Source organism: Hyla sarda, unplaced genomic scaffold (genome assembly GCF_029499605.1).
Source record: "Hyla sarda isolate aHylSar1 unplaced genomic scaffold, aHylSar1.hap1 scaffold_1231, whole genome shotgun sequence".
NCBI lineage: Eukaryota > Metazoa > Chordata > Amphibia > Anura > Hylidae > Hyla > Hyla sarda.
The window spans coordinates 1-26,329 of NW_026607852.1; the positions used below are offsets into that span (position 1 = coordinate 1).

Here is a 26,329-nt window from a genome sequence, read left to right on the forward strand (position 1 = left end):
AGCAATGAAAGTAGGAATCTTTCTTTTTAACCCTGTAAGGGGGTGGTGCACTGTACCCGAAGATACTGCCATATCGGGTCAATGCATAGGGCGACGGAAGCAAGCTTCGAAATCGGCCCCCGTTCTCAAAAATCCATTTAATATATGGTCCCCAGATAGGGGACGTATCAGATATTAAACTGATAAGAACAGATACTACACTTGATCTTAGCCAAAAGGCCGAGAAGCGATAACCGTGAAAGGGGCGGGCCCAACAAGGTCCCCTTCATGGGCACTATCACTGCTTGCTGTCAGGGAGGCTGCCAGACAATTTTCCATGCACACTCTGGGCTGGGGGGCAGTCAACCACCAGTACACACAGCAGAACCTAAACCCATACCATTATTGCTAAGCAGCAAGACAGGGGCCCATTGCACTCCCACGGGGCCTTTTTAAATGCAATCCATAACCCGGATTTGCCAGGAACCCTTCTTACTCCTCCTACTTGCATGTGACACTGGGCTTAGGATCTGCATAGGAAACACACACACAAGCACACACCTACCTTTGTTGCCTGCAGATGCCTCCTTGGCTGTCCCCAAACGGTATCAAACCAACACCCACGGGAAGCTGTAAGCATAGAGGACATGCCTGCACCCCATTGGACTTACCTGTGTGGGTTAAATCCGGGTTATTTGACAACCTATGGCGGTGATGGTTCTGCTCAGGCAGAGCAGTGCTGATGCTCCTCATAAAGCTGTCGCTGCTGTGAAGGTTCTAGGTGACATCACAAATCCCTATGGTTACATACACAACAAAGCTGGGTTGTTGTTGTTTACACTCTGCAAGGCCTGTGGAAGTGAGTGACATCATAGCACTGTAGTTCTGAGGGTTCTAGATGGATGCAACAATCTCCTGTTGCTTCTATGAAGGCCATAATAGACGACATCACCAAACAGCTCCATAGTCACATACACAGCAAAGGAGAGATGTTGTTTACACCTAGTGATGTCAGTGGTATTGAGTGACATCACAGCACAGTGCTAAGGCTCCTGGGCCTGGACACAGCAGCGGCTGCAATATCTCAACGGAGAATACGTTTATATATATGTGTGTGTGTGCGCGTATATATATATATATATATATATATATATATATATATATATATATTCTCCGCCGAAATCACTTTTAAACCCATTTCCACCTTTTTTTCCCTTCTCTTCCTCTTACTTTTTTTTCACGTTTTTTTACGTTTTTCTCCTTTTCGCCTCTTTTCTGGGCGTATTATTCTTCTTTTTCTTCTTTTTTTTCGTCTAATGCATACCCCATCAGTGCAGCAATGCTTATTCAATACCGCCAGCAGATGGAGACACTGGGGGATAATTTTCTAAGGATTTATACTGATTTTTCCTGTCTGAATTTGTCGCACAGAAAGTTGCAGGCCGAATATGTGTGACATTTCTGCGACTTTAGCTTCTAGAGCATTTTTACAACATTATACATAGGTGCTGAATACATAAAAAGCGACTGTTCAGCGACAGACAAGTCGCATCGGCTGAAAGTAGGCCAGAATGTCAGTCCATGTTGGAGCAGGTTTAGATACAGTCTAAAGTATAGATCTCAAAGTCTGTGCACAGAATTTAGCAAGGGCCTCGCACCTTCTGATGCATCAGGTAGGTGCACAATAGCATAGCCTAACCCTCTGTACTTTGGTCTATATTGATGCGGGACATAGACAGCCAGCTGATGACCAATCCATTAGTGCAATGGATGGCTGGAAGCATTTGTCTTTGCCTTTGCAATACCACAGAAGCAATGCATGGTCAATGTACAGCAATGACACACCTGTGTGAACAGCCAGGAGACCCCCCCCCCCCCCCCCATGTTATGTTACATAGTTACATAGTTAGTACGGTCGAAAAAAGACATATGTCCATCAAGTTCAACCAGGGAATTAAGGGGTAGGGGTGTGGCGCGATATTGGGGAAGGGATGAGATTTTATATTTCTTCATAAGCATTAATCTTATTTTGTCAATTAGGAACATTCAGCACCCACCCGCTATCAAGGCAGCTGCCTATCATGTCATGCCCTACCTGCACAGGTGTGCTGGCTACTCAAATGATCCAATTAAGGAGGCCATTTAGTCAGCAGCAGCAGAAGTCCTGTGCCTGGACGCTCCAACAGCGGCCAGACACAAGCAGAAGCAGCAGAAGCAGCAGCAGCAGCACCACCTTTTGTTTTTTGGCTGCAGCAGCAGCAAGGCCCACAGGGCTGGCTAGCTGGCTAGCCAGCAAGCAGGTAGCAATGAAAGTAGGAATCTTTCTTTTTAACCCTGTAAGGGGGTGGTGCACTGTACCCGAAGATACTGCCATATCGGGTCAATGCATAGGGCGACGGAAGCAAGCTTCGAAATCGGCCCCCGTTCTCAAAAATCCATTTAATATATGGTCCCCAGATAGGGGACGTATCAGATATTAAACTGATAAGAACAGATACTACACTTGATCTTAGCCAAAAGGCCGAGAAGCGATAACCGTGAAAGGGGCGGGCCCAACAAGGTCCCCTTCATGGGCACTATCACTGCTTGCTGTCAGGGAGGCTGCCAGACAATTTTCCATGCACACTCTGGGCTGGGGGGCAGTCAACCACCAGTACACACAGCAGAACCTAAACCCATACCATTATTGCTAAGCAGCAAGACAGGGGCCCATTGCACTCCCACGGGGCCTTTTTAAATGCAATCCATAACCCGGATTTGCCAGGAACCCTTCTTACTCCTCCTACTTGCATGTGACACTGGGCTTAGGATCTGCATAGGAAACACACACACAAGCACACACCTACCTTTGTTGCCTGCAGATGCCTCCTTGGCTGTCCCCAAACGGTATCAAACCAACACCCACGGGAAGCTGTAAGCATAGAGGACATGCCTGCACCCCATTGGACTTACCTGTGTGGGTTAAATCCGGGTTATTTGACAACCTATGGCGGTGATGGTTCTGCTCAGGCAGAGCAGTGCTGATGCTCCTCATAAAGCTGTCGCTGCTGTGAAGGTTCTAGGTGACATCACAAATCCCTATGGTTACATACACAACAAAGCTGGGTTGTTGTTGTTTACACTCTGCAAGGCCTGTGGAAGTGAGTGACATCATAGCACTGTAGTTCTGAGGGTTCTAGATGGATGCAACAATCTCCTGTTGCTTCTATGAAGGCCATAATAGACGACATCACCAAACAGCTCCATAGTCACATACACAGCAAAGGAGAGATGTTGTTTACACCTAGTGATGTCAGTGGTATTGAGTGACATCACAGCACAGTGCTAAGGCTCCTGGGCCTGGACACAGCAGCGGCTGCAATATCTCAACGGAGAATACGTTTATATATATGTGTGTGTGTGCGCGTATATATATATATATATATATATATATATATATATATATATATATTTCTCCGCCGAAATCACTTTTAAACCCATTTCCACCTTTTTTTCCCTTCTCTTCCTCTTACTTTTTTTTCACGTTTTTTTACGTTTTTCTCCTTTTCGCCTCTTTTCTGGGCGTATTATTCTTCTTTTTCTTCTTTTTTTTCGTCTAATGCATACCCCATCAGTGCAGCAATGCTTATTCAATACCGCCAGCAGATGGAGACACTGGGGGATAATTTTCTAAGGATTTATACTGATTTTTCCTGTCTGAATTTGTCGCACAGAAAGTTGCAGGCCGAATATGTGTGACATTTCTGCGACTTTAGCTTCTAGAGCATTTTTACAACATTATACATAGGTGCTGAATACATAAAAAGCGACTGTTCAGCGACAGACAAGTCGCATCGGCTGAAAGTAGGCCAGAATGTCAGTCCATGTTGGAGCAGGTTTAGATACAGTCTAAAGTATAGATCTCAAAGTCTGTGCACAGAATTTAGCAAGGGCCTCGCACCTTCTGATGCATCAGGTAGGTGCACAATAGCATAGCCTAACCCTCTGTACTTTGGTCTATATTGATGCGGGACATAGACAGCCAGCTGATGACCAATCCATTAGTGCAATGGATGGCTGGAAGCATTTGTCTTTGCCTTTGCAATACCACAGAAGCAATGCATGGTCAATGTACAGCAATGACACACCTGTGTGAACAGCCAGGAGACCCCCCCCCCCCCCCCATGTTATGTTACATAGTTACATAGTTAGTACGGTCGAAAAAAGACATATGTCCATCAAGTTCAACCAGGGAATTAAGGGGTAGGGGTGTGGCGCGATATTGGGGAAGGGATGAGATTTTATATTTCTTCATAAGCATTAATCTTATTTTGTCAATTAGGAACATTCAGCACCCACCCGCTATCAAGGCAGCTGCCTATCATGTCATGCCCTACCTGCACAGGTGTGCTGGCTACTCAAATGATCCAATTAAGGAGGCCATTTAGTCAGCAGCAGCAGAAGTCCTGTGCCTGGACGCTCCAACAGCGGCCAGACACAAGCAGAAGCAGCAGAAGCAGCAGCAGCAGCACCACCTTTTGTTTTTTGGCTGCAGCAGCAGCAAGGCCCACAGGGCTGGCTAGCTGGCTAGCCAGCAAGCAGGTAGCAATGAAAGTAGGAATCTTTCTTTTTAACCCTGTAAGGGGGTGGTGCACTGTACCCGAAGATACTGCCATATCGGGTCAATGCATAGGGCGACGGAAGCAAGCTTCGAAATCGGCCCCCGTTCTCAAAAATCCATTTAATATATGGTCCCCAGATAGGGGACGTATCAGATATTAAACTGATAAGAACAGATACTACACTTGATCTTAGCCAAAAGGCCGAGAAGCGATAACCGTGAAAGGGGCGGGCCCAACAAGGTCCCCTTCATGGGCACTATCACTGCTTGCTGTCAGGGAGGCTGCCAGACAATTTTCCATGCACACTCTGGGCTGGGGGGCAGTCAACCACCAGTACACACAGCAGAACCTAAACCCATACCATTATTGCTAAGCAGCAAGACAGGGGCCCATTGCACTCCCACGGGGCCTTTTTAAATGCAATCCATAACCCGGATTTGCCAGGAACCCTTCTTACTCCTCCTACTTGCATGTGACACTGGGCTTAGGATCTGCATAGGAAACACACACACAAGCACACACCTACCTTTGTTGCCTGCAGATGCCTCCTTGGCTGTCCCCAAACGGTATCAAACCAACACCCACGGGAAGCTGTAAGCATAGAGGACATGCCTGCACCCCATTGGACTTACCTGTGTGGGTTAAATCCGGGTTATTTGACAACCTATGGCGGTGATGGTTCTGCTCAGGCAGAGCAGTGCTGATGCTCCTCATAAAGCTGTCGCTGCTGTGAAGGTTCTAGGTGACATCACAAATCCCTATGGTTACATACACAACAAAGCTGGGTTGTTGTTGTTTACACTCTGCAAGGCCTGTGGAAGTGAGTGACATCATAGCACTGTAGTTCTGAGGGTTCTAGATGGATGCAACAATCTCCTGTTGCTTCTATGAAGGCCATAATAGACGACATCACCAAACAGCTCCATAGTCACATACACAGCAAAGGAGAGATGTTGTTTACACCTAGTGATGTCAGTGGTATTGAGTGACATCACAGCACAGTGCTAAGGCTCCTGGGCCTGGACACAGCAGCGGCTGCAATATCTCAACGGAGAATACGTTTATATATATGTGTGTGTGTGCGCGTATATATATATATATATATATATATATATATATATATATATATATATCTCCGCCGAAATCACTTTTAAACCCATTTCCACCTTTTTTTCCCTTCTCTTCCTCTTACTTTTTTTTCACGTTTTTTTACGTTTTTCTCCTTTTCGCCTCTTTTCTGGGCGTATTATTCTTCTTTTTCTTCTTTTTTTTCGTCTAATGCATACCCCATCAGTGCAGCAATGCTTATTCAATACCGCCAGCAGATGGAGACACTGGGGGATAATTTTCTAAGGATTTATACTGATTTTTCCTGTCTGAATTTGTCGCACAGAAAGTTGCAGGCCGAATATGTGTGACATTTCTGCGACTTTAGCTTCTAGAGCATTTTTACAACATTATACATAGGTGCTGAATACATAAAAAGCGACTGTTCAGCGACAGACAAGTCGCATCGGCTGAAAGTAGGCCAGAATGTCAGTCCATGTTGGAGCAGGTTTAGATACAGTCTAAAGTATAGATCTCAAAGTCTGTGCACAGAATTTAGCAAGGGCCTCGCACCTTCTGATGCATCAGGTAGGTGCACAATAGCATAGCCTAACCCTCTGTACTTTGGTCTATATTGATGCGGGACATAGACAGCCAGCTGATGACCAATCCATTAGTGCAATGGATGGCTGGAAGCATTTGTCTTTGCCTTTGCAATACCACAGAAGCAATGCATGGTCAATGTACAGCAATGACACACCTGTGTGAACAGCCAGGAGACCCCCCCCCCCCCCCCATGTTATGTTACATAGTTACATAGTTAGTACGGTCGAAAAAAGACATATGTCCATCAAGTTCAACCAGGGAATTAAGGGGTAGGGGTGTGGCGCGATATTGGGGAAGGGATGAGATTTTATATTTCTTCATAAGCATTAATCTTATTTTGTCAATTAGGAACATTCAGCACCCACCCGCTATCAAGGCAGCTGCCTATCATGTCATGCCCTACCTGCACAGGTGTGCTGGCTACTCAAATGATCCAATTAAGGAGGCCATTTAGTCAGCAGCAGCAGAAGTCCTGTGCCTGGACGCTCCAACAGCGGCCAGACACAAGCAGAAGCAGCAGAAGCAGCAGCAGCAGCACCACCTTTTGTTTTTTGGCTGCAGCAGCAGCAAGGCCCACAGGGCTGGCTAGCTGGCTAGCCAGCAAGCAGGTAGCAATGAAAGTAGGAATCTTTCTTTTTAACCCTGTAAGGGGGTGGTGCACTGTACCCGAAGATACTGCCATATCGGGTCAATGCATAGGGCGACGGAAGCAAGCTTCGAAATCGGCCCCCGTTCTCAAAAATCCATTTAATATATGGTCCCCAGATAGGGGACGTATCAGATATTAAACTGATAAGAACAGATAAGGTTTCAACAAAATTTTATTGAATAAATAAGAAACCATACAAAATTTAAAATGCAAAATAATAAAAGGTTCACAAAAGTTTTAAAATACAAATAATAAAACCAGTAATAAAAGGAGAAAAAATAAAAATGGCAGGATAAAACATTATACAAATGTCATAAAAACTGATTATACTGTTATTTCGTTCCATAGAGGCAGACACCACATGGATGCTGCCTCGCTGGCCCCCAACTGTTTCTTGTCTCTTAGGTAATAGATGTACATCTCACTCAGGGCCAGCTTTATACAGTTTTTAACATCAATAAAATCATGTTTAAAAAGTAAGATGTTCCTAACTTTCCAGATGGCATTTTTAAAACAATTAATAATCATCCAGCAGATCATCTGCTGTTTAAAATTGGGGCAGTTAAAAAGACCGTAAAAGACACATTCGTGATTAAAATCTTTTAGGCCGCAGGCCCACTTCAAAAGTGGGCCTACCTTCCTCCAAAGCTCCCGTGCAAAAGGGCAGTTCCAAAATATGTGCAGCACCGTTTCGTCCACTCCGCAGCCATCTCTCGGGCACTTGGCTCTCGCCACCAGTCCTCGCCTGTGCTGGAACTCACGAGTAGGGAGGCACTGGTGGACGATTGCCCAGGCAAGATCCCTGTGTACATTCGCCAGAAACTTCCCGTACACGTTCCGCCATACCTTTTTGGATCTTGCCTGTGTGAAATTGGACACTGCCAGGGTAACCTCACTCCGCCTGAGGACCTTTGATACCTTTCTCTGGTCCCCCAGTATGTCAGGCTCCAAATCTTGGAGACCTAGGAGCCTGACTGTCTTTTCCAACACCACATAATGTTTTGGGGGACACAGAAGCACCGGAGCGTTCAGAGGGATGCGCAACCATCTTTTAAAAACCATGCCCGCAGCGTACCTTAAAAAGCAGCTAAAAATGCCATTGGATTTAATAATTTTAAAACAGAAACAGAAATACTTTATGTAAAAGAAAGTAAAAAGGTTAGGAACATCTTTCCCGCCATTATCTTTACTTTTGTACATAAAATCACGCTTTAATTTCTCCATTTTTGAACCCCATAAAAAAGAAAAAACAATTCTAGTTACTTTTTTAATGTATAAAATAGATGGAGGAAATACCATGGCAATGTATAGCATAATAGGGAGTAAAACCATCTTTATTATTAAAATCTTCCCCTCCATGGTAAGGTTTCTAAGATTCCACATTAAAATCTTCTTCTCCATCTTAGCTATAGCTGAATCCCAGTTAGGGCTCCCATCATTGACCTGGTTAAAAACAATACCTAAAACTTTAATTTGATCCTGTTGCATTGTGACTCCTGGGGTGATGGATGAATCCCAGGAGCCAATATAAAAACAGTCACATTTATCTGTGTTTAGCTTAAAACCAGAGACCTCGCAGAAATAGCTGGTGTTCCTCAATGCCCCCCTCATGGATGGAGAGTCCGGGCACAGTATGGTGACATCATCCATGTACCCCAACACCTTTAGATGGGTCCCTCCTCCACCAGGTATCGGTACGCCTCTTACTACCCGGTCTTTTCTGAGGAGGGCCATCAGTGGTTCGATTGCGCAAATAAAAAGGAGTGGGGACAGGGGGCAGCCCTGTTTGACACCTGATAAAAGAGGAACACCGCTGGTTAAAAAGCCATTAACAGAGACTTGACTAAAACAGGATCGGTATAAAAGCATGATTCGGCTTAAAATCGTTTCAGGCACTGCCATCTTTTTAAGAACTAAAAACAGGTATTCATGGGAGACCCTATCAAAGGCTTTTTCAAAGTCTAAGGATAAAATTGCTACAGTTTGATTTCTATCCTTAAAATACCATAAAACATCTCTTAAAATATTTAGGGATTCAGCTATAGACCTTCCAGGTACCCCACAAACCTGATTTGGGTGAATTAATTTATGAATAAAAGGTTTAAAACGGACAGCTAATAACTTGGCTAAAACTTTATAATCGACATTTAAAAGTGTGATGGGGCGCCAATTTTTTAGCATATCCTTTTCACCCTTTTTAAAAAGTAATGATACAATCCCCCTCCTCCAGGAAGGGGGAAGTTCATTAACAATAAAAGTTTCTTTATACAATAAAACCATATCATCCTTTAAAATATCCCAAAAAGCTAAATAAAATTCGATGGGTAAACCATCTTCCCCAGGGGCCTTCCCACTAGAAAAACTTTTAAAAACAAATAAAAGTTCATCTAAGTTAAGATCACGGGATAAAACCTCCTGGTCTAAAACATCTAGCTTAAAATCAAGGGAATTAAGAACATGTTCTAAAAAGGATGGATTAAGATCTTTCTTATTAAAAAGAAGCTGGTAGAAGTTAAAAACTGCATCTAACATGCCTTTTGGAGTGGATTCACCCTCAAGGTTTTGGATGATATCCCTCCTATTCATCACTTTTTTAAAAAAGAAACGGGAACATTTCTCGCCCTCCTCCAGGTGCTGCACATGTGAGTTAAAAATGATTTGTTTCCCTTTCTTTTCTATGGCATGTTTTATTTCAGTTTTAAGGTTTAAAATATCATTTTCTACATCCATACCAGCTTCTTTCAATTTAAAAAGTACATTTAAACGCATGTTAAGAACATAAAACCACTGTTTTTCCATTTTTGCCTTCTTCTTACCTGCTTTGATAAAAAAAAATCTGATTTTAGATTTGGTGCCCTCCCACCAGTGCAGCATAGGCTCGTGGGGTTTTCTTTGTGATTGCCAGCATTGGTAGGTCCGCACAAACTCCTCTTTTATCTCAGGGTCCTCTAGGAGTGTGGTGTTTAATCTCCAGAGGCCCCTTTTTGCTTTTTGCTCCCCCTCTAGCTCCAGGCCCACCAAGAGGAGCTTATGATCAGAGAAGATATTCTGCTCGAGCGTGCATTTCAGGGGTTTAAAAGCTCTAGAGGAAAAAATAAAATCGATTCTGGAGCTCACTCTTCCATTGGACCATGTGGCGCCTGGGTCCTCCGGCAAGAGATCCTTCCAGCAATCTTTCAAATTAAAATCATCAATAAAATTTTTAAGCAGGTAAGAAGTGCGGTCTTTACGATTAATATCCCCACCCTGCCGGTGTTCCCCATCACGTATGCAGTTAAAATCACCTCCCACCAGCAGGGGGGAAGACCCAACACAAAACAGTGGTAAAATTTCAAATAGTTCTGCCCGCTCCTGTTTATCAGGAGGGGCATACACATTTAAAACACGAATTAAAAGTCCATTAAAATATAGATGAATTAAAAGAGCTCTGCCAGGCACAATCTCAGTTACTGTATGAATAGAAAAGGACTGGCCTCGGCAGAGCAGCCCAACACCCACAGAACGACAGTCATTTGCACCGGACCATATGGATGGGCCCAGCTTCCAGTCTTCTTTTAAGTCTTTATAGTCCATTTTACTAGGGATTCCACATTCTTGTAGCAGGCAAAGGTCAAAGTCACATGTCTCTAGATAAGAAAATAAAGCAGCCCTGCGATCAGGGCTCTTTAAGGACCTCACATTGAGTGAGGCAATTTTTACAGGGATAGGCATAGTTTATGGAGAGTCCGTGCTTGGAGAATCAAAGTCAATAATAAGCTGCGTACCGTCATCCCCCGCCTGCGGGGTCATCAGCTCCTTGATGTTCTGAGGGTCGGAGCTTGAGATCGATGATGCCCCGACCCTGAGCTCGCTCTCGTCCGAACTACGGCACGCCGCTTTCCTTTGAATGTCTTCCTCTTCTTCTTCTCTTTGTCTTTTAAATGTCACACTGCTGTCCATATCCTCTGTGTTGCTCTCACTCGATGTAATCTCTGGCCCCCGGCTGATGGATCTGCGTCTTCTTTCATCATTTGACGACTGGAACTGCTGCACAGGGGCCTGTGAGGCCTCTTTTCCGGAACCTTTGCCGCTACCTTGGGAAGTTTTCATCGCTTGTTCCCCAGCAAGCGTTGCTGAGGACTGTTGCTCCAACTTCCCCATCGATCGACGATGGCCAGTTTTACCCACCGGGTCCACTGCTGGCGGGGCAGCAAACCCTGGTTTGGCGCCACTTGTCTTCTTGGCCCTGTCCTGTATAGGCGGAGTAACAGGACCGGGCTCAGACCTGGCCACCTGGCTCCCCTTCCGGCGGGCTTTCACCGGGGCCTCTTCGTCCGGAGCAGGGCGACCCTGGGCCAAGCCAGTACCTGGCTTATGCTGCAATTTTGGGTCCACTTTTGCCCCCACCGAGGCCCGTCGGCTGCCACCCGCCACAGGTGAGCCCCCTTCAGAAGTTTCGGCGGGCTCTTGAGCCAGGTAGGAAGTCGATCGACGTCTTTCAATTTCCCGGGCAGTAAACTCGATCACCCGCCCGGGCTTCGTGGAATCCCCTCGATGGAGCACCAGAGGTCTTGGGCCTGGACCCATCAGTACCTGCCATCTGGGGTTTGGGCATCTTAAAAAAGGACGTCTTTTGTCCTGTCCCCTCTTTGGGTGGGCCCAGCCTTGACCCACCCATCGTAGTTTTTGCTTTATGGGGACAGGAATTAAAATCGTGATTTTCCTCTCCGCAGAGGTTGCACCTTATCGTATGGCTACATCTTGAGGCTATGTGACCTTCTTGGCCACACCTATTGCAGCGAATCACACGCTCCGCGCCGCAGGTCTCCTGGGTGTGGCCAAACCTCAAGCAATTTCGGCAATACATAGGCATTTGAGGATAGAACAGGAAGCCCCGAACTCTCCCGATGGCAAAATTTGGGGGCGGATGGCAAAGACCCCCAATACCACCGGGATCCTTACGGAGCTTGACCCAGAACTTCCTCTTGCCGTTCCAGAACCGCACGGAGTTCAAGATTTTGTTTGCGAATCGCACCTCTTCGCAGTATCGCCGAAGAAAAGTGGCTATATCCTCCGTGGTCACATGAGGGCTGTGCATAGCCACCACCAACGGTATATGTTCCTCACCATAGAGGAACTGGAACGAAAGACCGTCGAGTCGATCGTCCCTCTGGTCCGCACCAGACAAGGTTGCATAGATGTTATCGCAACACGCCGTGGCCGTGAAGGTGACGGTATACAGGCCACGGCTTTCCTGGTCATTTAGACACAGGATGTCCTCCCTATTGAGGCGGAAGTAGTCAAGAAGAATCACCTCCGCAATGAAGCGGAGGTTCTTCAACTGACGATGGCTCTCCGACACCTCTATGCGGATGGTATTTCGCATCGACATTTCCCCAGAGGGGAAAGCCCAGGAGAACGGCATCTTCCACACCCAGGGACTAAGCCCCTTCCCCAATAGCAGCAGGGGCTCGGAATCCCGCTATAAAAGCGGAACCCTTACCCAAGGCAGAGGTCGGGGGTACCCTAGGTGCTTCCGAAGCTACAGGTAACGCTCAACGTACCGAAAATGCCTTCTGAGACACAAGGTCCCAGAGACAGGGGGATCGCAACCCGTTGTCCGTGGACTAAGCCCGCTCCCCAATAGCAGCAAGGGGGTGAAGTCCCTCCGTAAGGAGAGACAATCCCCCAAGGCCGAGAAGCGGGGTACCACAGACACCTTCCGACCAGACCAAATGCAGATACTACACTTGATCTTAGCCAAAAGGCCGAGAAGCGATAACCGTGAAAGGGGCGGGCCCAACAAGGTCCCCTTCATGGGCACTATCACTGCTTGCTGTCAGGGAGGCTGCCAGACAATTTTCCATGCACACTCTGGGCTGGGGGGCAGTCAACCACCAGTACACACAGCAGAACCTAAACCCATACCATTATTGCTAAGCAGCAAGACAGGGGCCCATTGCACTCCCACGGGGCCTTTTTAAATGCAATCCATAACCCGGATTTGCCAGGAACCCTTCTTACTCCTCCTACTTGCATGTGACACTGGGCTTAGGATCTGCATAGGAAACACACACACAAGCACACACCTACCTTTGTTGCCTGCAGATGCCTCCTTGGCTGTCCCCAAACGGTATCAAACCAACACCCACGGGAAGCTGTAAGCATAGAGGACATGCCTGCACCCCATTGGACTTACCTGTGTGGGTTAAATCCGGGTTATTTGACAACCTATGGCGGTGATGGTTCTGCTCAGGCAGAGCAGTGCTGATGCTCCTCATAAAGCTGTCGCTGCTGTGAAGGTTCTAGGTGACATCACAAATCCCTATGGTTACATACACAACAAAGCTGGGTTGTTGTTGTTTACACTCTGCAAGGCCTGTGGAAGTGAGTGACATCATAGCACTGTAGTTCTGAGGGTTCTAGATGGATGCAACAATCTCCTGTTGCTTCTATGAAGGCCATAATAGACGACATCACCAAACAGCTCCATAGTCACATACACAGCAAAGTAGAGATGTTGTTTACACCTAGTGATGTCAGTGGTATTGAGTGACATCACAGCACAGTGCTAAGGCTCCTGGGCCTGGACACAGCAGCGGCTGCAATATCTCAACGGAGAATACGTTTATATATATGTGTGTGTGTGCGCGTATATATATATATATATAAATATATATATATATATATATATATATATATTTCTCCGCCGAAATCACTTTTAAACCCATTTCCACCTTTTTTTCCCTTCTCTTCCTCTTACTTTTTTTTCACGTTTTTTTACGTTTTTCTCCTTTTCGCCTCTTTTCTGGGCGTATTATTCTTCTTTTTCTTCTTTTTTTTCGTCTAATGCATACCCCATCAGTGCAGCAATGCTTATTCAATACCGCCAGCAGATGGAGACACTGGGGGATAATTTTCTAAGGATTTATACTGATTTTTCCTGTCTGAATTTGTCGCACAGAAAGTTGCAGGCCGAATATGTGTGACATTTCTGCGACTTTAGCTTCTAGAGCATTTTTACAACATTATACATAGGTGCTGAATACATAAAAAGCGACTGTTCAGCGACAGACAAGTCGCATCGGCTGAAAGTAGGCCAGAATGTCAGTCCATGTTGGAGCAGGTTTAGATACAGTCTAAAGTATAGATCTCAAAGTCTGTGCACAGAATTTAGCAAGGGCCTCGCACCTTCTGATGCATCAGGTAGGTGCACAATAGCATAGCCTAACCCTCTGTACTTTGGTCTATATTGATGCGGGACATAGACAGCCAGCTGATGACCAATCCATTAGTGCAATGGATGGCTGGAAGCATTTGTCTTTGCCTTTGCAATACCACAGAAGCAATGCATGGTCAATGTACAGCAATGACACACCTGTGTGAACAGCCAGGAGACCCCCCCCCCCCCCCCCCCCATGTTATGTTACATAGTTACATAGTTAGTACGGTCGAAAAAAGACATATGTCCATCAAGTTCAACCAGGGAATTAAGGGGTAGGGGTGTGGCGCGATATTGGGGAAGGGATGAGATTTTATATTTCTTCATAAGCATTAATCTTATTTTGTCAATTAGGAACATTCAGCACCCACCCGCTATCAAGGCAGCTGCCTATCATGTCATGCCCTACCTGCACAGGTGTGCTGGCTACTCAAATGATCCAATTAAGGAGGCCATTTAGTCAGCAGCAGCAGAAGTCCTGTGCCTGGACGCTCCAACAGCGGCCAGACACAAGCAGAAGCAGCAGAAGCAGCAGCAGCAGCACCACCTTTTGTTTTTTGGCTGCAGCAGCAGCAAGGCCCACAGGGCTGGCTAGCTGGCTAGCCAGCAAGCAGGTAGCAATGAAAGTAGGAATCTTTCTTTTTAACCCTGTAAGGGGGTGGTGCACTGTACCCGAAGATACTGCCATATCGGGTCAATGCATAGGGCGACGGAAGCAAGCTTCGAAATCGGCCCCCGTTCTCAAAAATCCATTTAATATATGGTCCCCAGATAGGGGACGTATCAGATATTAAACTGATAAGAACAGATACTACACTTGATCTTAGCCAAAAGGCCGAGAAGCGATAACCGTGAAAGGGGCGGGCCCAACAAGGTCCCCTTCATGGGCACTATCACTGCTTGCTGTCAGGGAGGCTGCCAGACAATTTTCCATGCACACTCTGGGCTGGGGGGCAGTCAACCACCAGTACACACAGCAGAACCTAAACCCATACCATTATTGCTAAGCAGCAAGACAGGGGCCCATTGCACTCCCACGGGGCCTTTTTAAATGCAATCCATAACCCGGATTTGCCAGGAACCCTTCTTACTCCTCCTACTTGCATGTGACACTGGGCTTAGGATCTGCATAGGAAACACACACACAAGCACACACCTACCTTTGTTGCCTGCAGATGCCTCCTTGGCTGTCCCCAAACGGTATCAAACCAACACCCACGGGAAGCTGTAAGCATAGAGGACATGCCTGCACCCCATTGGACTTACCTGTGTGGGTTAAATCCGGGTTATTTGACAACCTATGGCGGTGATGGTTCTGCTCAGGCAGAGCAGTGCTGATGCTCCTCATAAAGCTGTCGCTGCTGTGAAGGTTCTAGGTGACATCACAAATCCCTATGGTTACATACACAACAAAGCTGGGTTGTTGTTGTTTACACTCTGTAAGGCCTGTGGAAGTGAGTGACATCATAGCACTGTAGTTCTGAGGGTTCTAGATGGATGCAACAATCTCCTGTTGCTTCTATGAAGGCCATAATAGACGACATCACCAAACAGCTCCATAGTCACATACACAGCAAAGGAGAGATGTTGTTTACACCTAGTGATGTCAGTGGTATTGAGTGACATCACAGCACAGTGCTAAGGCTCCTGGGCCTGGACACAGCAGCGGCTGCAATATCTCAACGGAGAATACGTTTATATATATGTGTGTGTGTGCGCGTATATATATATATATATATATATATATATATATATATATATATATATTTCTCCGCCAAAATCACTTTTAAACCCATTTCCACCTTTTTTTCCCTTCTCTTCCTCTTACTTTTTTTTCACGTTTTTTTACGTTTTTCTCCTTTTCGCCTCTTTTCTGGGCGTATTATTCTTCTTTTTCTTCTTTTTTTTCGTCTAATGCATACCCCATCAGTGCAGCAATGCTTATTCAATACCGCCAGCAGATGGAGACACTGGGGGATAATTTTCTAAGGATTTATACTGATTTTTCCTGTCTGAATTTGTCGCACAGAAAGTTGCAGGCCGAATATGTGTGACATTTCTGCGACTTTAGCTTCTAGAGCATTTTTACAACATTATACATAGGTGCTGAATACATAAAAAGCGACTGTTCAGCGACAGACAAGTCGCATCGGCTGAAAGTAGGCCAGAATGTCAGTCCATGTTGGAGCAGGTTTAGATACAGTCTAAAGTATAGATCTCAAAGTCTGTGCACAGAATTTAGCAAGGGCCTCGCACCTTCTGATGCATCAGGTAGGTGCACAATAGCATAGCCTAACCCTCTGTACTTTGGTCTATATTGATGCGGGACATAGACAGCCAGCTGATGACCAATCCATTAGTGCAATGGATGGCTGGAAGCATTTGTCTTTGCCTTTGCAATACCACAGAAGCAATGCATGGTCAATGTACAGCAATGACACACCTGTGTGAACAGCCAGGAGACCCCCCCCCCCCCCCATGTTATGTTACATAGTTACATAGTTAGTACGGTCGAAAAAAGACATATGTCCATCAAGTTCAACCAGGGAATTAAGGGGTAGGGGTGTGGCGCGATATTGGGGAAGGGATGAGATTTTATATTTCTTCATAAGCATTAATCTTATTTTGTCAATTAGGAACATTCAGCACCCACCCGCTATCAAGGCAGCTGCCTATCATGTCATGCCCTACCTGCACAGGTGTGCTGGCTACTCAAATGATCCAATTAAGGAGGCCATTTAGTCAGCAGCAGCAGAAGTCCTGTGCCTGGACGCTCCAACAGCGGCCAGACACAAGCAGAAGCAGCAGAAGCAGCAGCAGCAGCACCACCTTTTGTTTTTTGGCTGCAGCAGCAGCAAGGCCCACAGGGCTGGCTAGCTGGCTAGCCAGCAAGCAGGTAGCAATGAAAGTAGGAATCTTTCTTTTTAACCCTGTAAGGGGGTGGTGCACTGTACCCGAAGATACTGCCATATCGGGTCAATGCATAGGGCGACGGAAGCAAGCTTCGAAATCGGCCCCCGTTCTCAAAAATCCATTTAATATATGGTCCCCAGATAGGGGACGTATCAGATATTAAACTGATAAGAACAGATTTTTTTTTTTTTTTTTTTTTCTAAAGCCGAGGAACGTGCTTTCGATTCACCCAAAGTGCAAGAAAAAGTGCAAACGTGTTACACTAAAAAAACGTGCACAAAGGATGCGGTCTATCGCAAGCCCTTCTCCGATAGGAGAGAGGCCCCCCAACAAACCTTACCCTTCGCCTCCGGACCAAAGGTACCTGCGAGGTTCCAGGTTCGATGTCCCTTTTCGCCGAAGCTACTTGGGGACCACAAATGCTCCCGGCATCCCCCTTGGCGTTAGCCAAGGTATCTGCCCGCAGAGCCGATTACGGTAGGTACCCTGCCAAAGCAGGAGTACCCGGGGTGTTTGCAGGGAGGTGCGGAACCTAATGGCCACACACACCTCCCCTAGACCGCCAGGAGGGACACCCAGAAGGGCTACCGCATCCTGACAAATCCTGTGAACACACAACACGCAAAAAGTGACACAGTGAGACAAAAAAGAAAGAAATAAGTGAATGTGTGCAGATATACTGCCCGGACATCCGGCCGGATCTATAAAAATTTCTCTGATCCTAGCCAGAAGGCCGGGAATCAAGAGGTGAGTGCCACAAGGTGAAGAGTTTATGGTGCCCGTGCTTCAACTCAGTGAGTCTATTCTCCCAGTGAGTTTCGGCACCTCGGGGTCACCACTCCCCGAGGCACAAAAGTACCTCGGCTCTAGACCCTCTCAGCCTCATGGCGAGACCCGGAGGGAACAGGTCACATCGGGGCAGCCGTCGAGCTGATTCCTCAGAACCAGCCCCGGAAAGCCCTGGTACACCTGCATCCTCCATGCAGCACCCATCCCCACCAGCATGAAAACTGATAAGAACAGATACTACACTTGATCTTAGCCAAAAGGCCGAGAAGCGATAACCGTGAAAGGGGCGGGCCCAACAAGGTCCCCTTCATGGGCACTATCACTGCTTGCTGTCAGGGAGGCTGCCAGACAATTTTCCATGCACACTCTGGGCTGGGGGGCAGTCAACCACCAGTACACACAGCAGAACCTAAACCCATACCATTATTGCTAAGCAGCAAGACAGGGGCCCATTGCACTCCCACGGGGCCTTTTTAAATGCAATCCATAACCCGGATTTGCCAGGAACCCTTCTTACTCCTCCTACTTGCATGTGACACTGGGCTTAGGATCTGCATAGGAAACACACACACAAGCACACACCTACCTTTGTTGCCTGCAGATGCCTCCTTGGCTGTCCCCAAACGGTATCAAACCAACACCCACGGGAAGCTGTAAGCATAGAGGACATGCCTGCACCCCATTGGACTTACCTGTGTGGGTTAAATCCGGGTTATTTGACAACCTATGGCGGTGATGGTTCTGCTCAGGCAGAGCAGTGCTGATGCTCCTCATAAAGCTGTCGCTGCTGTGAAGGTTCTAGGTGACATCACAAATCCCTATGGTTACATACACAACAAAGCTGGGTTGTTGTTGTTTACACTCTGCAAGGCCTGTGGAAGTGAGTGACATCATAGCACTGTAGTTCTGAGGGTTCTAGATGGATGCAACAATCTCCTGTTGCTTCTATGAAGGCCATAATAGACGACATCACCAAACAGCTCCATAGTCACATACACAGCAAAGGAGAGATGTTGTTTACACCTAGTGATGTCAGTGGTATTGAGTGACATCACAGCACAGTGCTAAGGCTCCTGGGCCTGGACACAGCAGCGGCTGCAATATCTCAACGGAGAATACGTTTATATATATGTGTGTGTGTGCGCGTATATATATATATATATATATATATATATATATATATATATATATATATTTCTCCGCCGAAATCACTTTTAAACCCATTTCCACCTTTTTTTCCCTTCTCTTCCTCTTACTTTTTTTTCACGTTTTTTTACGTTTTTCTCCTTTTCGCCTCTTTTCTGGGCGTATTATTCTTCTTTTTCTTCTTTTTTTTCGTCTAATGCATACCCCATCAGTGCAGCAATGCTTATTCAATACCGCCAGCAGATGGAGACACTGGGGGATAATTTTCTAAGGATTTATACTGATTTTTCCTGTCTGAATTTGTCGCACAGAAAGTTGCAGGCCGAATATGTGTGACATTTCTGCGACTTTAGCTTCTAGAGCATTTTTACAACATTATACATAGGTGCTGAATACATAAAAAGCGACTGTTCAGCGACAGACAAGTCGCATCGGCTGAAAGTAGGCCAGAATGTCAGTCCATGTTGGAGCAGGTTTAGATACAGTCTAAAGTATAGATCTCAAAGTCTGTGCACAGAATTTAGCAAGGGCCTCGCACCTTCTGATGCATCAGGTAGGTGCACAATAGCATAGCCTAACCCTCTGTACTTTGGTCTATATTGATGCGGGACATAGACAGCCAGCTGATGACCAATCCATTAGTGCAATGGATGGCTGGAAGCATTTGTCTTTGCCTTTGCAATACCACAGAAGCAATGCATGGTCAATGTACAGCAATGACACACCTGTGTGAACAGCCAGGAGACCCCCCCCATGTTATGTTACATAGTTACATAGTTAGTACGGTCGAAAAAAGACATATGTCCATCAAGTTCAACCAGGGAATTAAGGGGTAGGGGTGTGGCGTGATATTGGGGAAGGGATGAGATTTTATATTTCTTCATAAGCATTAATCTTATTTTGTCAATTAGGAACATTCAGCACCCACCCGCTATCAAGGCAGCTGCCTATCATGTCATGCCCTACCTGCACAGGTGTGCTGGCTACTCAAATGATCCAATTAAGGAGGCCATTTAGTCAGCAGCAGCAGAAGTCCTGTGCCTGGACGCTCCAACAGCGGCCAGACACAAGCAGAAGCAGCAGAAGCAGCAGCAGCACCACCTTTTGTTTTTTGGCTGCAGCAGCAGCAAGGCCCACAGGGCTGGCTAGCTGGCTAGCCAGCAAGCAGGTAGCAATGAAAGTAGGAATCTTTCTTTTTAACCCTGTAAGGGGGTGGTGCACTGTACCCGAAGATACTGCCATATCGGGTCAATGCATAGGGCGACGGAAGCAAGCTTCGAAATCGGCCCCCGTTCTCAAAAATCCATTTAATATATGGTCCCCAGATAGGGGACGTATCAGATATTAAACTGATAAGAACAGATACTACACTTGATCTTAGCCAAAAGGCCGAGAAGCGATAACCGTGAAAGGGGCGGGCCCAACAAGGTCCCCTTCATGGGCACTATCACTGCTTGCTGTCAGGGAGGCTGCCAGACAATTTTCCATGCACACTCTGGGCTGGGGGGCAGTCAACCACCAGTACACACAGCAGAACCTAAACCCATACCATTATTGCTAAGCAGCAAGACAGGGGCCCATTGCACTCCCACGGGGCCTTTTTAAATGCAATCCATAACCCGGATTTGCCAGGAACCCTTCTTACTCCTCCTACTTGCATGTGACACTGGGCTTAGGATCTGCATAGGAAACACACACACAAGCACACACCTACCTTTGTTGCCTGCAGATGCCTCCTTGGCTGTCCCCAAACGGTATCAAACCAACACCCACGGGAAGCTGTAAGCATAGAGGACATGCCTGCACCCCATTGGACTTACCTGTGTGGGTTAAATCCGGGTTATTTGACAACCTATGGCGGTGATGGTTCTGCTCAGGCAGAGCAGTGCTGATGCTCCTCATAAAGCTGTCGCTGCTGTGAAGGTTCTAGGTGACATCACAAATCCCTATGGTTACATACACAACAAAGCTGGGTTGTTGTTGTTTACACTCTGCAAGGCCTGTGGAAGTGAGTGACATCATAGCACTGTAGTTCTGAGGGTTCTAGATGGATGCAACAATCTCCTGTTGCTTCTATGAAGGCCATAATAGACGACATCACCAAACAGCTCCATAGTCACATACACAGCAAAGGAGAGATGTTGTTTACACCTAGTGATGTCAGTGGTATTGAGTGACATCACAGCACAGTGCTAAGGCTCCTGGGCCTGGACACAGCAGCGGCTGCAATATCTCAACGGAGAATACGTTTATATATATGTGTGTGTGTGCGCGTATATATATATATATATATATATATATATATATATATATATATATATTTCTCCGCCGAAATCACTTTTAAACCCATTTCCACCTTTTTTTCCCTTCTCTTCCTCTTACTTTTTTTTCACGTTTTTTTACGTTTTTCTCCTTTTCGCCTCTTTTCTGGGCGTATTATTCTTCTTTTTCTTCTTTTTTTTCGTCTAATGCATACCCCATCAGTGCAGCAATGCTTATTCAATACCGCCAGCAGATGGAGACACTGGGGGATAATTTTCTAAGGATTTATACTGATTTTTCCTGTCTGAATTTGTCGCACAGAAAGTTGCAGGCCGAATATGTGTGACATTTCTGCGACTTTAGCTTCTAGAGCATTTTTACAACATTATACATAGGTGCTGAATACATAAAAAGTGACTGTTCAGCGACAGACAAGTCGCATCGGCTGAAAGTAGGCCAGAATGTCAGTCCATGTTGGAGCAGGTTTAGATACAGTCTAAAGTATAGATCTCAAAGTCTGTGCACAGAATTTAGCAAGGGCCTCGCACCTTCTGATGCATCAGGTAGGTGCACAATAGCATAGCCTAACCCTCTGTACTTTGGTCTATATTGATGCGGGACATAGACAGCCAGCTGATGACCAATCCATTAGTGCAATGGATGGCTGGAAGCATTTGTCTTTGCCTTTGCAATACCACAGAAGCAATGCATGGTCAATGTACAGCAATGACACACCTGTGTGAACAGCCAGGAGACCCCCCCCCCCCCCATGTTATGTTACATAGTTACATAGTTAGTACGGTCGAAAAAAGACATATGTCCATCAAGTTCAACCAGGGAATTAAGGGGTAGGGGTGTGGCGCGATATTGGGGAAGGGATGAGATTTTATATTTCTTCATAAGCATTAATCTTATTTTGTCAATTAGGAACATTCAGCACCCACCCGCTATCAAGGCAGCTGCCTATCATGTCATGCCCTACCTGCACAGGTGTGCTGGCTACTCAAATGATCCAATTAAGGAGGCCATTTAGTCAGCAGCAGCAGAAGTCCTGTGCCTGGACGCTCCAACAGCGGCCAGACACAAGCAGAAGCAGCAGAAGCAGCAGCAGCAGCACCACCTTTTGTTTTTTGGCTGCAGCAGCAGCAAGGCCCACAGGGCTGGCTAGCTGGCTAGCCAGCAAGCAGGTAGCAATGAAAGTAGGAATCTTTCTTTTTAACCCTGTAAGGGGGTGGTGCACTGTACCCGAAGATACTGCCATATCGGGTCAATGCATAGGGCGACGGAAGCAAGCTTCGAAATCGGCCCCCGTTCTCAAAAATCCATTTAATATATGGTCCCCAGATAGGGGACGTATCAGATATTAAACTGATAAGAACAGATACTACACTTGATCTTAGCCAAAAGGCCGAGAAGCGATAACCGTGAAAGGGGCGGGCCCAACAAGGTCCCCTTCATGGGCACTATCACTGCTTGCTGTCAGGGAGGCTGCCAGACAATTTTCCATGCACACTCTGGGCTGGGGGGCAGTCAACCACCAGTACACACAGCAGAACCTAAACCCATACCATTATTGCTAAGCAGCAAGACAGGGGCCCATTGCACTCCCACGGGGCCTTTTTAAATGCAATCCATAACCCGGATTTGCCAGGAACCCTTCTTACTCCTCCTACTTGCATGTGACACTGGGCTTAGGATCTGCATAGGAAACACACACACAAGCACACACCTACCTTTGTTGCCTGCAGATGCCTCCTTGGCTGTCCCCAAACGGTATCAAACCAACACCCACGGGAAGCTGTAAGCATAGAGGACATGCCTGCACCCCATTGGACTTACCTGTGTGGGTTAAATCCGGGTTATTTGACAACCTATGGCGGTGATGGTTCTGCTCAGGCAGAGCAGTGCTGATGCTCCTCATAAAGCTGTCGCTGCTGTGAAGGTTCTAGGTGACATCACAAATCCCTATGGTTACATACACAACAAAGCTGGGTTGTTGTTGTTTACACTCTGCAAGGCCTGTGGAAGTGAGTGACATCATAGCACTGTAGTTCTGAGGGTTCTAGATGGATGCAACAATCTCCTGTTGCTTCTATGAAGGCCATAATAGACGACATCACCAAACAGCTCCATAGTCCATACACAGCAAAGGAGAGATGTTGTTTACACCTAGTGATGTCAGTGGTATTGAGTGACATCACAGCACAGTGCTAAGGCTCCTGGGCCTGGACACAGCAGCGGCTGCAATATCTCAACGGAGAATACGTTTATATATATGTGTGTGTGTGCGCGTATATATATATATATATATATATATATATATATATATATATATTTCTCCGCCGAAATCACTTTTAAACCCATTTCCACCTTTTTTTCCCTTCTCTTCCTCTTACTTTTTTTTCACGTTTTTTTACGTTTTTCTCCTTTTCGCCTCTTTTCTGGGCGTATTATTCTTCTTTTTCTTCTTTTTTTTCGTCTAATGCATACCCCATCAGTGCAGCAATGCTTATTCAATACCGCCAGCAGATGGAGACACTGGGGGATAATTTTCTAAGGATTTATACTGATTTTTCCTGTCTGAATTTGTCGCACAGAAAGTTGCAGGCCGAATATGTGTGACATTTCTGCGACTTTAGCTTCTAGAGCATTTTTACAACATTATACATAGGTGCTGAATACATAAAAAGCGACTGTTCAGCGACAGACAAGTCGCATCGGCTGAAAGTAGGCCAGAATGTCAGTCCATGTTGGAGCAGGTTTAGATACAGTCTAAAGTATAGATCTCAAAGTCTGTGCACAGAATTTAGCAAGGGCCTCGCACCTTCTGATGCATCAGGTAGGTGCACAATAGCATAGCCTAACCCTCTGTACTTTGGTCTATATTGATGCGGGACATAGACAGCCAGCTGATGACCAATCCATTAGTGCAATGGATGGCTGGAAGCATTTGTCTTTGCCTTTGCAATACCACAGAAGCAATGCATGGTCAATGTACAGCAATGACACACCTGTGTGAACAGCCAGGAGACCCCCCCCCCCATGTTATGTTACATAGTTACATAGTTAGTACGGTCGAAAAAAGACATATGTCCATCAAGTTCAACCAGGGAATTAAGGGGTAGGGGTGTGGCGCGATATTGGGGAAGGGATGAGATTTTATATTTCTTCATAAGCATTAATCTTATTTTGTCAATTAGGAACATTCAGCACCCACCCGCTATCAAGGCAGCTGCCTATCATGTCATGCCCTACCTGCACAGGTGTGCTGGCTACTCAAATGATCCAATTAAGGAGGCCATTTAGTCAGCAGCAGCAGAAGTCCTGTGCCTGGACGCTCCAACAGCGGCCAGACACAAGCAGAAGCAGCAGAAGCAGCAGCAGCAGCACCACCTTTTGTTTTTTGGCTGCAGCAGCAGCAAGGCCCACAGGGCTGGCTAGCTGGCTAGCCAGCAAGCAGGTAGCAATGAAAGTAGGAATCTTTCTTTTTAACCCTGTAAGGGGGTGGTGCACTGTACCCGAAGATACTGCCATATCGGGTCAATGCATAGGGCGACGGAAGCAAGCTTCGAAATCGGCCCCCGTTCTCAAAAATCCATTTAATATATGGTCCCCAGATAGGGGACGTATCAGATATTAAACTGATAAGAACAGATACTACACTTGATCTTAGCCAAAAGGCCGAGAAGCGATAACCGTGAAAGGGGCGGGCCCAACAAGGTCCCCTTCATGGGCACTATCACTGCTTGCTGTCAGGGAGGCTGCCAGACAATTTTCCATGCACACTCTGGGCTGGGGGGCAGTCAACCACCAGTACACACAGCAGAACCTAAACCCATACCATTATTGCTAAGCAGCAAGACAGGGGCCCATTGCACTCCCACGGGGCCTTTTTAAATGCAATCCATAACCCGGATTTGCCAGGAACCCTTCTTACTCCTCCTACTTGCATGTGACACTGGGCTTAGGATCTGCATAGGAAACACACACACAAGCACACACCTACCTTTGTTGCCTGCAGATGCCTCCTTGGCTGTCCCCAAACGGTATCAAACCAACACCCACGGGAAGCTGTAAGCATAGAGGACATGCCTGCACCCCATTGGACTTACCTGTGTGGGTTAAATCCGGGTTATTTGACAACCTATGGCGGTGATGGTTCTGCTCAGGCAGAGCAGTGCTGATGCTCCTCATAAAGCTGTCGCTGCTGTGAAGGTTCTAGGTGACATCACAAATCCCTATGGTTACATACACAACAAAGCTGGGTTGTTGTTGTTTACACTCTGCAAGGCCTGTGGAAGTGAGTGACATCATAGCACTGTAGTTCTGAGGGTTCTAGATGGATGCAACAATCTCCTGTTGCTTCTATGAAGGCCATAATAGACGACATCACCAAACAGCTCCATAGTCACATACACAGCAAAGGAGAGATGTTGTTTACACCTAGTGATGTCAGTGGTATTGAGTGACATCACAGCACAGTGCTAAGGCTCCTGGGCCTGGACACAGCAGCGGCTGCAATATCTCAACGGAGAATACGTTTATATATATGTGTGTGTGTGCGCGTATATATATATATATATATATATATATATATATATATATATTTCTCCGCCAAAATCACTTTTAAACCCATTTCCACCTTTTTTTCCCTTCTCTTCCTCTTACTTTTTTTTCACGTTTTTTTACGTTTTTCTCCTTTTCGCCTCTTTTCTGGGCGTATTATTCTTCTTTTTCTTCTTTTTTTTCGTCTAATGCATACCCCATCAGTGCAGCAATGCTTATTCAATACCGCCAGCAGATGGAGACACTGGGGGATAATTTTCTAAGGATTTATACTGATTTTTCCTGTCTGAATTTGTCGCACAGAAAGTTGCAGGCCGAATATGTGTGACATTTCTGCGACTTTAGCTTCTAGAGCATTTTTACAACATTATACATAGGTGCTGAATACATAAAAAGGGACTGTTCAGCGACAGACAAGTCGCATCGGCTGAAAGTAGGCCAGAATGTCAGTCCATGTTGGAGCAGGTTTAGATACAGTCTAAAGTATAGATCTCAAAGTCTGTGCACAGAATTTAGCAAGGGCCTCGCACCTTCTGATGCATCAGGTAGGTGCACAATAGCATAGCCTAA

At 46.1% G+C, this 26,329-nt stretch overlaps 9 non-coding genes and 2 pseudogenes across 9 annotated transcripts; all 11 read right to left on the bottom strand.

The window, feature by feature from the left end:
• Nucleotides 1-40: 40 nt before the first annotated feature.
• Nucleotides 41-231, bottom strand: LOC130303513 (U2 spliceosomal RNA). The gene has a single exon (XR_008853562.1). It is a non-coding gene; the product is annotated as a U2 spliceosomal RNA (small nuclear RNA).
• Nucleotides 232-2,321: 2,090 nt separating this feature from the next.
• On the bottom strand, nt 2,322-2,512 carry LOC130303524 (U2 spliceosomal RNA). The gene has a single exon (XR_008853573.1). It is a non-coding gene; the product is annotated as a U2 spliceosomal RNA (small nuclear RNA).
• A 2,090-nt stretch (nt 2,513-4,602) lies between these two features.
• Nucleotides 4,603-4,793, bottom strand: LOC130303535 (U2 spliceosomal RNA). The gene has a single exon (XR_008853584.1). It is a non-coding gene; the product is annotated as a U2 spliceosomal RNA (small nuclear RNA).
• A 2,090-nt stretch (nt 4,794-6,883) lies between these two features.
• On the bottom strand, nt 6,884-7,069 carry LOC130303557 (U2 spliceosomal RNA). The gene has a single exon (XR_008853604.1). It is a non-coding gene; the product is annotated as a U2 spliceosomal RNA (small nuclear RNA).
• Nucleotides 7,070-12,423: 5,354 nt separating this feature from the next.
• On the bottom strand, nt 12,424-12,641 carry LOC130303561 (U2 spliceosomal RNA; annotated as a pseudogene).
• A 2,098-nt stretch (nt 12,642-14,739) lies between these two features.
• On the bottom strand, nt 14,740-14,930 carry LOC130303547 (U2 spliceosomal RNA). The gene has a single exon (XR_008853595.1). It is a non-coding gene; the product is annotated as a U2 spliceosomal RNA (small nuclear RNA).
• Nucleotides 14,931-17,021: 2,091 nt separating this feature from the next.
• Nucleotides 17,022-17,206, bottom strand: LOC130303558 (U2 spliceosomal RNA). Its single transcript, XR_008853605.1, has one exon. It is a non-coding gene; the product is annotated as a U2 spliceosomal RNA (small nuclear RNA).
• A 692-nt stretch (nt 17,207-17,898) lies between these two features.
• On the bottom strand, nt 17,899-18,058 carry LOC130303560 (U2 spliceosomal RNA; annotated as a pseudogene).
• A 2,083-nt stretch (nt 18,059-20,141) lies between these two features.
• Nucleotides 20,142-20,332, bottom strand: LOC130303559 (U2 spliceosomal RNA). The gene has a single exon (XR_008853606.1). It is a non-coding gene; the product is annotated as a U2 spliceosomal RNA (small nuclear RNA).
• Nucleotides 20,333-22,422: 2,090 nt separating this feature from the next.
• On the bottom strand, nt 22,423-22,613 carry LOC130303514 (U2 spliceosomal RNA). Its single transcript, XR_008853563.1, has one exon. It is a non-coding gene; the product is annotated as a U2 spliceosomal RNA (small nuclear RNA).
• A 2,082-nt stretch (nt 22,614-24,695) lies between these two features.
• Nucleotides 24,696-24,886, bottom strand: LOC130303515 (U2 spliceosomal RNA). Its single transcript, XR_008853564.1, has one exon. It is a non-coding gene; the product is annotated as a U2 spliceosomal RNA (small nuclear RNA).
• Nucleotides 24,887-26,329: the final 1,443 nt, after the last annotated feature.